This window comes from Arachis hypogaea, chromosome 3 (assembly GCF_003086295.3).
Source record: "Arachis hypogaea cultivar Tifrunner chromosome 3, arahy.Tifrunner.gnm2.J5K5, whole genome shotgun sequence".
In the NCBI taxonomy this organism is placed as follows: Eukaryota; Viridiplantae; Streptophyta; class Magnoliopsida; order Fabales; family Fabaceae; genus Arachis; species Arachis hypogaea.
Window position 1 is genome coordinate 36,666,266 of NC_092038.1, and position 14,324 is coordinate 36,680,589.

The 14,324-nt window shown below is 40.3% G+C and overlaps 1 non-coding gene across 1 annotated transcript; it reads right to left on the bottom strand.

The window, feature by feature from the left end:
• Positions 1 to 9,429: 9,429 nt before the first annotated feature.
• LOC112793854 (small nucleolar RNA R71) lies at positions 9,430 to 9,537 on the bottom strand. The gene has a single exon (XR_003198545.1). It is a non-coding gene; the product is annotated as a small nucleolar RNA R71 (small nucleolar RNA).
• Between the last annotated feature and the right edge of the window lie 4,787 nt (positions 9,538 to 14,324).

The window sequence follows — 14,324 nt, forward strand, 5'->3', positions numbered from 1 at the left end:
TGGCAGACCCTTCCTAGCCACAGCAAAGGCTGTGATTGATGTTGATAGAGGAGAATTAATCATTCAAGTGAATGAAAAATCCTTTGTGTTTAAGGCTCAAGGATATCCCTCTGTCACCATGGAGAGGAAGCATGATGAGCTTCTCTCAAAACAGAGCCAAACAGAGCCACCACAGTCAAACTCTAAGTTTGGTGTTGGGAGGCCACAACCAACTTCTAAGTTTGGTGTTGAACCCCTACATTCAAACTCTAAGTTTGGTGTTGGAAGGTTCCAACATTGCTCTGAGCATCTTTGAGGCTCCATGAGAGCCCACTGTCAAGCTACTGACATTAAAGAAGCGCTTGTTGGGAGGCAACCCAGTGTTATATTTTATCTATTTTCTTTTGTCATTTTATGTTTTCTGTAGGTTGATGATCATGAGAAGTCACAAAATCAATTGAAAAAGCAAAAACAGAATGAAAAACAGAAAGAAAAATAGCACACCCTGGAGGAAGAACCTTCTGGCGTTTAAACGCCAGTAAGGCTAGCAGATGGGCGTTTAACGCCCAGTCTGGCACCATTCTGGGCGTTTAACGCCAGAAAGGGGCACCAGGCTAGCGTTAAACGCCGGTAAAGGGCAAGAACTTGGCGTTAAACACCAGAAATGGGCATCAGCCCGGCGTTTAATGCCAGAATTGGCACACGGAGCAATTTTGCTCGCCACTTGGTGTAGGGATGACTTTTCCTTGACACCTCAGGATCTGTGGACCCCACAGGATCCCTACCTACCCCACCACTCTCTCTCTTCTTCACCCATTCACCAATCACCTCAACACCTCTTCCCCAAAAACCCTTCACCTATCAAATCCCATCTTTCTCTTCACCACTCACATCCATCCTTCATAAAACCCCACCTACCCCACCATTCAAATTTAAACCACTTTCCCTCCCAAACCCACCCTCCCATAACCGAACCATAACCCTCCCCCCACCCCTATATAAACCCATCTTCACTCCTTCATTTTCACACAACCTAAACACTCTTTCTCCCCCTTTTTGGCCGAACCACAAAGCCATCTCTATCTCCTCTATTTCTTCTTCTTCTACTCTCTTCTTTCTTCTTTTGCTCGAGGACGAGCAAACCTTTTAAGTTTGGTGTGGTAAAAGCATTGCTTTTTGTTTTTCCATAACCATTTATGGCATCCAAGGCCGGAGAAACCTCTAGAAAGAGGAAAGGGAAAGCAAAAGCTTTCACCTCCGAGTCATGGGAGATGGAGAGATTCATCTCAAGGGTGCATCAAGACCACTTCTATGAAGTTGTGGCCTTGAAGAAGGTGATCCCTGAGGTCCCTTTTAAACTCAAAAAGAGTGAATATCCGGAGATCCGACATGAGATTCGAAGAAGAGGTTGGGAAGTTCTTACCAACCCCATTCAACAAGTCGGAATCTTAATGGTTCAAGAGTTCTATGCCAATGCATGGATCACCAAGAACCATGATCAAAGTGTGAACCCAGACCCAAAGAATTGGCTTACAATGGTTCGGGGGAAATACTTGGATTTTAGTCCGGAAAATGTAAGGTTGGCATTCAACTTGCCCATGATGCAAGGAGATGAACATCCTTACACTAGAAGGGTCAACTTTGATCAAAGGTTGGACCAAATCCTCACAGTCATTTGTGAAGAGGGCACCCAATGGAAGAGAGATTCAAGAGGGAAGCCGGTTCAACTGAGAAGGCACGACCTCAAACCTGTGGCTAGGGGATGGTTGGAGTTTATCCAACACTCAATCATTCCCACTAGCAACCGGTCCGAAGTTACTATAGACCGAGCTATCATGATCCATAGCATCATGATTGGAGAAGAAATAGAAGTTCATGAGGTGATATCCCAAGAACTCTATAAGGTGGCGGACAAGTCCTCTGCCTTGGCAAGGTTAGCCTTTCCCCATCTCATTTGTCACCTCTGTTATTCAGTTGGAATTGACATAGAGGGAGACATCCCCATTGATGAGGACAAGCCCATCACTAAGAAGAGGATGGAGCAAACAAGAGATCCCTCTCATCATCAAATCCCTGAGATGCCTCAAGGGATGCACTTTCCTCCACAAAACTATTGGAAGCAACTAAACACCTCCCTAGGAGAATTGAGTTCCAACATGGGACAACTAAGGGTGGAGCACCAAGAACATTCCATTCTCCTCCATGAAATTAGAGAAGATCAAAGAATCATGAGAGAGGAGCAACAAAGACAAGGAAGAGACATTGAGGAGCTCAAGCACTCCATAGGATCTTCAAGAGGAAGAACAAGCCGCCATCACTAAGGTGGACCCATTCTTTAATTTCCTTGTTCTTTATTTTTCTGTTTTTCGAAAATTTATGCTTATGTTTGTCTATGTTTGTGTCTTGTGATCATTAGTGTCTTAGTGTCTATGCCTTAAAGTTATGAATGTCCTATGAATCCATCACCTTTCTTGAATGAAAAATGTTCTTAATTGAAAAAGAGAAGAATTGCATGAATTTTGAATTTTATAACAGTTTAATTATTTTGATGTGATGGCAATACTTTTGTTTTCTGAATGTATGCTTAAACAGTGCATATGTCTTTTGAATTTGTGGTTCATGAATGTTGGCTCTTGAAAGAATGATGAAAAAGGAGACATGTTACTGAGGATATGAAAAATCATAAAAATGATTCTTGAAGCAAGAAAAAGCAGTGAATACAAAAAAAAAGAGGGAGAAAAAAAAAACGAAAAAAAAAGAGAAAAAGAAAGAAATAAAGTTGTGATCCAAGGCAAAAAGAGTGTGCTTAAGAACCCTGGACACCTCTAATTGGGGACTCTAGCAAAGCTGAGTCACAATCTGAAAAGGTTCACCCAATTATGTGTCTGTGGCATGTATGTATCCGGTGGTAATACTGGAAGACAGAGTGCTTTGGGCCACGGCCAAGACTTATAAAGTAGCTGTGTTCAAGAATCATCATACTTAACTAGGAGAATCAATGACACTATCTGGATTCTGAGTTCCTAAAGAAGCCAATCATTCTGAATTTTAAAGGATAGAGTGAGATGCCAAAACTGTTCAGAGGCAAAAAGCTAAAAGCTCCGCTCATCTAATTAATACTGATCTTCATAGATGTTTTTGGAATTCATTGTATATTCTCTTCTTTTTATCGTATTTGATTTTCAGTTGCTTGAGGACAAGCAACAAATTAAGTTTGGTGTTGTGATGAGCGGATAATTTATACGCTTTTTGGCATTGTTTTTAGTATGTTTTTAGTATGTTCTAGTTCCTTTTTAGTATATTTTTATTAGTTTTTAGTTAAAATTCACTTTTCTGGACTTTACTATGAGTTTGTGTGTTTTTCAGTGATTTCAGGTATTTTCTGGCTGAAATTGAGGGACCTGAGCAAAAATCTGATTCAGAGACTAAAAAGGACTGCAGATGCTGTTGGATTCTGACCTCCCTGCACTCGAAGTGGATTTTCTGGAGCTACAGAAGCCCAATTAGCACGTTCTCAACGGCATTGGAAAGTAGACATCCTGGGCTTTCCAGAAATATGTGATAGTCCATACTTTGCCCGAGATTTGATGGCCCAAACCGGCGTTCAAAGTCACCATCAGAATTCCCAGCGTTAAACGCCGGAACTGGCACAAGGATGGGAGTTAAACGCCCAAACTGGCACCAAAGCTGGCGTTTAACTCTAAGGAGAGTCTCTACACGAAAATGCTTCAATGCTCAGCCCAAGCACACACCATGTGGGCCCGGAAGTGGATTTTTATGTCATTTACTCATCTCTGTAAACCCTAGGCTACTAGTTCTCTATATATAGGACCTTTTACTATTGTATTTTCATCTTCGGATCATTTTAGATCTTTTGATCATGTTTTTATGATTGAACCCTCTTTGGGAGGCTGGCCATTCGGCCATGCCTAGACCTTGTTCTTATGTATTTTCAACGGTGGAGTTTCTACACACCATAGATTAAGGTGTGGAGCTCTGCTGTACCTCGAGTATTAATGCAATTACTATTGTTCTTCTATTCAATTCCGCTTGTTCTTGTTCTAAGATATCACTTGTTCTTCAACTTGATGAATGTGATGATCCGTGACACTCATCATCATTCTCACCTATGAACGTGTGCCTGACAACCACCTCCGTTCTACCTTAGATTGGGTGGATATCTCTTGGATTCTTTAACCGGAATCTTCGTGGTATAAGCTAGAACTGATGGCGGCATTCAAGAGAATCCGGAAGGTCTAAACCTTGTCTGTGGTATTCTGAGTAGGATTCAATGATTGAATGACTGTGATGAGCTTCAAACTCCTGAAGGCTGGGCGTTAGTGACAGACGCAAAAGAATCACTGGATTCTATTCTAACCTGATTGAGAACCGACAGATGAATAGCTGTGCCGTGACAGGGTGCGTTGAACATTTTCACTGAGAGGATGGGAGGTAGCCACTGACAACGGTGAAACCCTTGCATACAGCTTGCCATGGAAAGGAGTAAGAAGGATTGGATGAAGACAGTAGGAAAGCAGAGAGACAGAAGGGACCAAGCATCTTCATACGCTTATCTGAAATTCCTACCAATGAATTACATAAGTATCTCTATCTTTATCTTTATGTTTTATTCATCATTCATAACCATTTGAGTTTGCCTGACTAAGATTTACAAGGTGACCATAGCTTGCTTCATACCAACAATCTCTGTGGGATCGACCCTTACTCGCGTAAGGTTTATTACTTGGACGACCCAGTACACTTGCTGGTTAGTTGTGCGAAGTTGTGTTTATGCCATGGTATTGAACACCAAGTTTTTGGGTTCATCACCGGGGATTATTTGAGTTGTAGTGATCACAATTTCGTCCACCACTTTGTCATTCTTGTTTGCCATAACACTATAACAATTATAGAAAGTGTGTAAGATAAAATCTTAAGACTAAAGCTCAAAGATATATAGTTTATAGTAGATGCATGAAAGAAAAAAATAGAAAAATCTTCTATCTAAACTAATAATTGTAATATGCATGAAAGCGGTATTAGCATGCATAGTAGTTTGATATAGCAATCCATTCAAGCAAAACAAGTAGTATTAAGTAGAAAAGAACAAGCATGCATTATTACATTCAAAATAGAGATAGCAAAGCAATATTAGATAGTGATGAATTCTTTTCTACTCCAATCATTAGTCCTCAATTGTTATAGTTACCTAAAGGAATTCTATTTCATTTAGAATATCCTTTAGGTTTACATTTTCTTTCAAGTATTAACAACAAATTGAAGCAAACATGGTAGCAGTTTCACAAAGCTCATAACAAGTTGATATTATTTAGAGGCTTTTCAATAAAAATAATCCCAGCATGGATGATAATGATAAGGGGGAGCTTGTGAAGTCCCCTCCTTCAATAATAAATATAAAGAAGAAGCATAGCGAGACAAAGAGAATGAGAAGGGATAGAATTAATGTTCAAACTATATATATAGTTGCTTGCTTCAATTTCTAATTATTGTGTTATGCATGACATCATATGATGCGATGTGTGTTGAGGAATTCTTCTTTATTTACAATTCAAAGTCAAGTTGTATCTGTAAGCCACATCTTTTTTTCTTTTTTTTTTCATGCTGACATAGTTAAAGTCAATTATTCTATATGTTATAATGGGGGAGACTATTTTTTCTATCTACCTTTGTCTATACTCTATGGTGAAATCACAAAGCATGAATATTATTACTATAAAAAACTTAAAACAAACCTTCCAATAACCAATTGCAATTACGAAAAAGCTCACCTATCTTATTCAAGAACATCATTATGTGTGAGCTTGACAACAGGAACTCCAGCTTCAGGCTCCTTGATGAGCGGATAATTTGTACGCTTTTTGGCATTGTTTTTAGTATGTTTTTAGTATGATCTAGTTAGTTTTTAGTATATTTTATTAGTTTTTAGTTACAATTCACTTTTCTGGACTTTACTATGAGTTTGTGTATTTTTCTGTGATTTCAGGTATTTTCTGGCTGAAATTGAGGGACCTGAGCAAAAATCTGATTCAGAGACTAAAAAGGACTGCAGATGCTGTTGGATTCTGACCTCCCTGCACTCGAAGTGGATTTTCTGGAGCTGCAGAAGCCCAATTGGCGCGCTCTCAACGGCGTTGGAAAGTAGACATCCTGGGCTTTCCAGAAATATATGATAGTTCATACGTTGCCCAAGATTTGATGGCCCAAACCGGCGTTCAAAGTCACCCTCAGAATTCCCAGCGTTAAACGCCGGAACTGGCACCAAAGTGGGAGTTAAACGCCCAAACTGGCATAAAAGCTGGCGTTTAACTCCAAGAAGAGTCTCTACACGAAAATGCTTCATTGCTCAGCCCAAGCACACACCAAGTGGGCCCGAAAGTGGATTTTTATGTCATTTACTCATATCTGTACACCCTAGGCTACTAGTTTTCTATATATAGGACCTTTTACTATTGTATTTTCATCTTGGTTCTTCTGGTTCCCTCTCTGGGACCGAAGCCAATGATCACTTTTGTTCTTATATATTTTCAACGGTGGAGTTTCTACACACCATAGATTAAGGTGTGGAGCTCTGCTGTACCTCGAGTATTAATGCAATTACTATTGTTCTTCTATTCAATTTCGCTTGTTCTTGTTCTAAGATATCACTTGTTCTTCAACTTGATGAATGTGATGATCCGTGACACTCATCATCATTCTCACCTATGAACGTGTGACTGACAACCACCTCCGTTCTACCTTCGATTGGGTGAATATCTCTTGGATTCCTGATACACGATGCATGGTTGATCGCCTGACAACCGAGTGCTCGCCTGACAAACGAGCCAGCCATTCCGTGAGATCAGAGTCTTCGTGGTATAGGCTAGAACTGATGGCGGCATTCAAGAGAATCCGGAAGGTCTAACCTTGTCTGTGGTATTCTGAGTAGGATTCAATGATTGAATGACTGTGACGTGCTTCAAACTCCTAAGGGCGGGGCGTTAGTGACAGACGCAAAAGAATCACTGGATTCTATTCCGGCCTGATCGAGAACCGACAGATGGATAGCCGTGCCGTGACAGGGTGCGTTGAACATTTTCACTGAGAGGATGGGAGGTAGCCACTGACAACGGTGAAACCCTTGCATAAGCTTGCCATGGAAAGGAGTAAGAAGGATTGGATGAAGATAGTAGGAAAGCAGAGAGACGGAAGGGAAGGCATCTTCATACGCTTATCTGAAATTCCTACCAATGAATTACATAAGTATCTCTATCTTTATCTTTATGTTTTATGCGTTTATCACCATACCCATTTGAGTCTGCCTGACTAAGATTTACAAGGTGACCATAGCTTGCTTCATACCAACAATCTCTGTGGGATCGACCCTTACTCGCGTAAGGTTTATTACTTGGACGACCCAGTACACTTGCTGGTTAGTTGTGCGAAGTTGCAGTGATCACAATTTCGTCCACCAAGTTTTTGGCGCCGTTGTCGGGGATTGTTGAGTTTGGACAACTGACGGTTCATCTTGTTGCTTAGATTAGGTATTTTTTTTCGAAATTCTTGAAGATGAATCCTAGAGTTTCATGATGATTTGTTGAAGTCTGGCTGGCTGTGAAGCCATGTCTAATTTCATTGGACCGAGGTTTCAACTTATCATCACAAGAGCTTGTTGATTTTTATCAATCTTGCTGTTGGAGTAGTGATCTGCTAAGGCTTGGCTGGCCATTGGCCATGTCTAGTGTTTTGGACCGAAGCTTTCCTTGAAAGCTTGGTTGGCTGTGAAGCCATGTCTAATTCCTGGACCGGAGTCTTAGACTAAACATTAAATGATTCCTGGAGTTCTCATTAAGAATTTTGATACCCTTATCTTCTTTTTCCACTTAATTTTCGAAAATCACAAAAAAAAATTTACAAAGTCATAAAATCCAAAAATATTTCTTGTTTGAGTCTAGTGTCTCATGTTAAGTTTGGTGTCAATTGCATGCATTCATTCATGTGTCTTAGTGATCTTCAAGATGTTCTTGATGATTTCTTACTTTAATCTTTAAATTCTCTTGACTTGAGTGTTTTGTGTGTCTCATATGCATTCTCATTAGTGTCAGTAGTATACAAACTGCTAAGTTTGGTGTCTTGCATGCATTGTTATTTGATTTTTGTTGCATTTTGATTTTTCCTTATTATTAAAAATCCAAAAATATTTTTAATTTGTGTCTTCTCAAGTCAATAATACAGAGAATTGAAGATTCAGAACATACAGCAGAGGAATTACACAGAAAAAGCTGGGCGTTCAAAACGCCCAGTGAAGAAGGACAGACTGGAGTTTAAACGCCAGCCAGGGTACCTGGTTGGGCGTTTAACGCCCAAAAGGGTATAGTTTTGGGCGTTAAACGCCAGAATGTGCACCATTCTGGGCGTTTAACGCCAGGATGGCACAAGAGGGAAGATTTTGTTTTTAATGCAGATTTTTTCAGTTTTCAAACTTTTTCAAAATCAAAATATTTTTCAAATCATATCTTCTCAATCACATCTTTTTAAAACTAATCATATCTTCTTAACCACATCTTTTTCAAAATAGTTTTCAATCAAATCTTTTTGATTTCTAATTTCAAAATCTTTTTCAAAAATCACTTGATTTCTTTTTCACTTTCATTTTCGAAAATCAATTAGTGTTTTTCAAAAATGTTTTCAAAATCTTTTACTTAATTTTCAAAAATTACTTCCCTTCTTCTCACATCCTTCTGCTTATGGACTAACACTATTCCTTAATGCAAAATTCGAACTCCATCTTCTTTGATAAGTTCGAATTTTCTACTTCTGTCTTCTACTTTTCTTTTCCTCTGACACCTAAAGGAATCTCTATACTGTGACATAGAGGATTCCACATTTTCTTGTTCCCTTCTCTTTCTTATGAGCAGGAGCAAGGACAAAAGCATTCTTGTTGAGGCTGATCCTGAACCTGAAAGGACCTTGAAGAGAAAGCTAAGAGAAGCCAAAGCACAACTCTCTGTAGAGGACCTAACAGAAATCTTCAAAGAAGAAGAACCTATGGCAGCCGAAAACAACAACAATGCCAACAATGCAAGGAAGGTGCTGGGTGACTTTACTGCACCTACTCCCGACTTTTATGGGAGAAGCATCTCTATCCCTGCCATTGGAGCAAACAACTTTGAGCTTAAGCCTCAATTAGTTTCTCTAATGCAACAGAATTGCAAGTTCCATGGACTTCCATTGGAAGATCCTCATCAGTTTTTAGCTGAATTCTTGCAAATCTGTGACACTGTCAAGACTAATGGGGTTGACCCTGAGGTCTACAGACTTATGCTATCCCCTTTTGCTGTAAGAGACATAGCTAGGACATGGTTGGACTCACAACCTAAAGAAAGCCTGGACTCTTGGGAAAAGCTAGTCAATGCCTTCTTGGCAAAGTTCTTTCCACCTCAAAAATTGAGTAAGCTTAGAGTGGAAGTCCAAACCTTCAGACAGAAGGAAGGAGAATCCCTCTATGAAGCTTGGGAAAGATACAAACAATTAATCAGAAAGTGTCCTTCTGATATGCTTTCTGAATGGAGCATCATAGGTATTTTCTATTATGGTCTCTCTGAACTATCCAAAATGTCTTTGGATAGCTCTACTGGAGGATCTCTTCATCTGAAGGAGACGCCTACAGAAGCTCAAGAGCTGATTGAAATGGTTGCAAATAACCAATTCATGTACACTTCTGAAAGAAATCCTGTGAACAATGGGACTAGTCAGAAGAAAGGAGTTCTTGAGATTGACACTCTGAATGCCATATTGGCTCAGAACAAAATATTGACTCAACAAGTCAATATGATTTCTCAGAGTCTGTCTGGAATGCAAAATGCACCAAGCAGTACTAAGGAAGCTTCATCTGAGGAATAAGCTTATGATCCTGAGAACCCTTCAATGGAAGAGGTGAATTACATGGAAGAACCCTATGGAAACACCTATAATCCTTCATGGAGAAATCATCCAAATTTCTCATGGAAGGATCAGCAGAGACCTCAACAAGGTTTCAACAATAATAATGGTGGAAGAAACAGGTTTAGCAATAGCAAGCCTTTTCCATCATCTTCTCAGCAACAGACAGAGAGTTCTAAGCAGAATACCTCTAACTTAGCAACCATGGTCTCTGATCTAATCAAAACCACTCAAGTTTCATGACTGAAACAAGGTCCTCCATTAGAAACTTGGAGGCACAAGTGGGTCAGCTGAGCAAGAGAATTACTGAACTCCCTCCTAGTACTCTCCCAAGCAATACAGAAGAAAATCCAAAAGGAGAGTGCAAGGCCATCAACATGGCCGAATTTTGGGAGGAAGGAGAGGCAGCGAACGCCACTGAGGAAGACCTCAATGGACGTCCACTGGCCTCCAATGAGTTCCCCAATGAGAAACCATGGGAATCTGATGCTCAAAATGAGACCATAGAGATTCCATTGGACTTACTTCTGCCATTCATGAGCTCTGATGAGTATTCTTCCTCTGAAGAGGATGAGTATGTCACTGAAGAGCAAGTTGCTAAATACCTTGGAGCAATCATGAAGCTAAATGACAAGTTATTTGGAAATGAGACTTGGGAAGATGAACCCCCTTTGCTTACCAAAGAACTGGATGACTTGTCTAGGCAGAAACTGCCTCAAAAGAGACAGGATCCTGGGAAGTTTTCAATACCTTGTACCATAGGCACCATGACCTTCAACAAGGCCTTGTGTGACTTAGGGTCAAGTGTAAACCTCATGCCTCTCTCTATAATGGAGAAGCTAGGGATCTTTGAGGTGCAAGCTGCAAAAATCTCACTAGAGATGGTAGACAACTCAAGAAAACAAGCTCATGGACCTGTAGAGGATGTTCTGGTAAATGTTGAAGACCATTACATCCCTGCTGATTTCATAGTCCTAGAGACTGGGAAGTGCATGGATGAATCCATCATCCTTGGCAGACCCTTCCTAGCCACAGCAAAGGCTGTGATTGATGTTGATAGAGGAGAGTTGATCATTCAAGTGAATGAAGAATCCTTTGTGTTTAAGGCTCAAGGATATCCCTCTGTCACCATGGAGAGGAAGCATGAAGAGCTTCTCTCAAAACAGAGCCAAACAGAGCCCCCACAGTCAAACTCTAAGTTTGGTGTTGGGAGGCCACAACCAAACTCTAAGTTTGGTGTTGAACCCCCACATTCAAACTCTAAGTTTGGTGTTGGGAGGTTCCAACATGGCTCTGAGCATTTCTGAGGCTCCATGAGAGCCCACTGTCAAGCTACTGACATTAAAGAAGCGATTGTTGGGAGACAACCCAATGCTATATTTTGACTATTTTCCTTTGTTATTTTATGTTTTTTTTTGTAGGTTGATGAACATGAGAAGTCACAAAATCAATGAAAAAAGCAAAAACAGAATGAAAGACAGGAAGAAAAACAGCACACCCTGGAGGAAGAACTTACTGGCGTTTAAACGCCAGTAAGGCTAGCTGTTGGGCGTTTAACGCCCAGTCTGGCACCATTTTGGGCGTTTAACGCCAGAAAGGGGCACCAGACTGGCGTTAAACGCCAGAAAAGGGCAAGAAGCTGGCGTTAAACGCCAGAAATGAGCACCAGCCCGGCGTTTAACGCCAGAAATGGCTAAAAACGCATTTTTGCATGCCATTTGGTGCAGGGATGACTTTTTCCTGACACCTCAGGATCTGTGGACCCCACAGGATCCCTACCTACCCCACCACTCTCTCTCTTCTTCACCTATTCACCAATCACCTCAACACCTCTTCCCCAAAAACCCTTCACCTATCAAATCACATCTTTCTCTTCACCACTCACATCCATCCTTCACAAAACCCCACCTACCTCACCATTCAAATTCAAACCACTTTCCCACCCAAACCCACCCTCAATTAACCGAACCCTACCCTTTCCCCACTCCTATATAAACCCTCCTTCACTCCTTCATTTTCACACAACCTAAACACCACTTCTCCCCCCTTTGGCCGAACACAAAGCCATTCCCTTCTTCCTCATTTCTTCTTCTTCTACTCTCTTCTTTCTTCTTTTGCTCGAGGACGAGCAAACCTTTTAAGTTTGGTGCGGTAAAAGCATTGCTTTTTATTTTTCCATAACCATTTATGGCATCCAAGGCTGGAGAAACCTCTAGAAAGAGGAAAGGGAAGGCAAAAGCTTCCACCTCCGAGTCATGGGAGATGGAGAGATTCATCTCAAGGGTGCATCAAGACCACTTCTATGAAGTTGTGGCCTTGAAGAAGGTGATCCCCGAGGTCCCTTTTTCACTCAAAAAGAGTGAATATCCGGAGATCCGACATGAGATCCGAAGAAGAGGTTGGGAAGTTCTTACCAACCCCATTCAACAAGTCGGAATCTTAATGGTTCAAGAGTTCTATGCCAATGCATGGATCACCAAGAACCATGATCAAAGTGTGAACCCGGATCCAAAGAATTATCTTACTATGGTTCGGGGGAAATACTTGGATTTTAGTCCGGAAAATGTAAGGTTGGCATTCAACTTGCCCATGATGCAAGGAGATGAACATCCTTACACTAGAAGGGTCAACTTTGATCAAAGGTTGGACCAAGTCCTCACAGTCATATGTGAAGAGGGTGCCCAATGGAAGAGAGATTCAAGAGGGAAGCCGGTTCAATTGAGAAGGCATGACCTCAAACCCGTGGCTAGAGGATGGTTAGAGTTTATCCAACGCTCAATCATTCCCACTAGCAACCGGTCCGAAGTTACCATAGACCGGGCTATCATGATTTGTAGCATCATGATTGGAGAAGAAATAGAAGTTCATGAGGTTATAGCTCAAGAACTTTATAAGGTGGCGGACAAGTCCTCTACCTTGGCAAGGTTAGCCTTTCCTCATCTCATTTGTCACCTCTGTTATTCAGTTGGAGTTGACATAGAGGGAGACATCCCCATTGATGAGGACAAGCCCATCACTAAGAAGAAGATGGAGCACACAAGAGACCCCACTCATCATGAGATCCCTGAGATTCCTCAAGGGATGCACTTTCCTCCACAAAACTATTGGGAGCAACTGAACACCTCCCTAGGAGAATTGAGTTCCAACATGGGACAACTAAGGGTGGAGCACCAAGAACACTCAGTCCTCCTCCATGAAATAAGAGAAGATCAAAGAATCATGAGAGAGGAGCAACAAAGACAAGGAATAGACATTGAGGAGCTCAAGCACTCCATAGGATCTTCAAGAAGAAGAACAAGCCGCCATCACTAAGGTGGACCCGTTCTTTAATTTCCTTGTTCTTTATTTTTCTATTTTTTCGAATTTTAGTGCTTATAATTATCTATGTTTGTGTCTTGTGATCATTAGTGTCTTAGTGTCTATGCCTTAAAGTTATGAATGTCCTATGAATCCATCACCTTTCTTAAATAAAAAATGTTCTTAATTGAAAAAGAGTAGAATTGCATGAATTTTGAATTTTATAACAGTTTGATTATTTTGATGTGGTGGCAACACTTTTGTTTTCTGAATGTATGCTTAAACAGTGCATATGTCTTTTGAATTTGTGGTTCATGAATGTTGGCTCTTGAAAGAATGATGAAAAAGGAGACATGTTACTGAGGATCTGAAAAATCATAAAAATGATTCTTGAAGCAAGAAAAAGTAGTGATTTAAAAAAAAATTCGAAAAAAAAAGAAAAAGAAAGAGAAAAAGAAAAAAAAAGAAAGAAAAAGAAAAGAAATAAGGTTGTGATCCAAGGCAAAAAGAGTGTGCTTAAGAACCCTGGACACCTCTAATTGGGGACTCTAGCAAAGCTGAGTCACAATCTGAAAAGGTTCACCCAATTATGTGTATGTGGCATGTTTGTATCCGGTGGTAATACTGGAAGACAGAGTGCTTTGGGCCACGGCCAAGACTCAATAAGTAGCTATGTTCAAGAATCATCATACTTTACTAGGAGAATCAATAACACTATCTGGATTTTAAGTTCCTAAAGAAGCCAATCATTCTGAATTTCAAAGGATAGAGTGAGATGCCAAAACTATTCAGAGGCAAAAAGCTAAAAGCCCCGCTCATCTAATTAATACTGATCTTCATAGATGTTTTTGGAATTCATTGCATATTCTCTTCTTTTTATCTTATTTGATTTTCAGTTGCTTGAGGACAAGCAACAATTTAAGTTTGGTGTTGTGATGAGCGGATAATTTGTACGCTTTTTGGCATTGTTTTTAGTATGTTTTTAGTATGATCTAGTTAGTTTTTAGTATATTTTTATTAGTTTTTAGTTAAAATTCACTTTTCTGGACTTTACTATGAGTTTGTGTGTTTTTCTGTGATTTCAGGTATTTTCTGGTTGAAATTGAGGG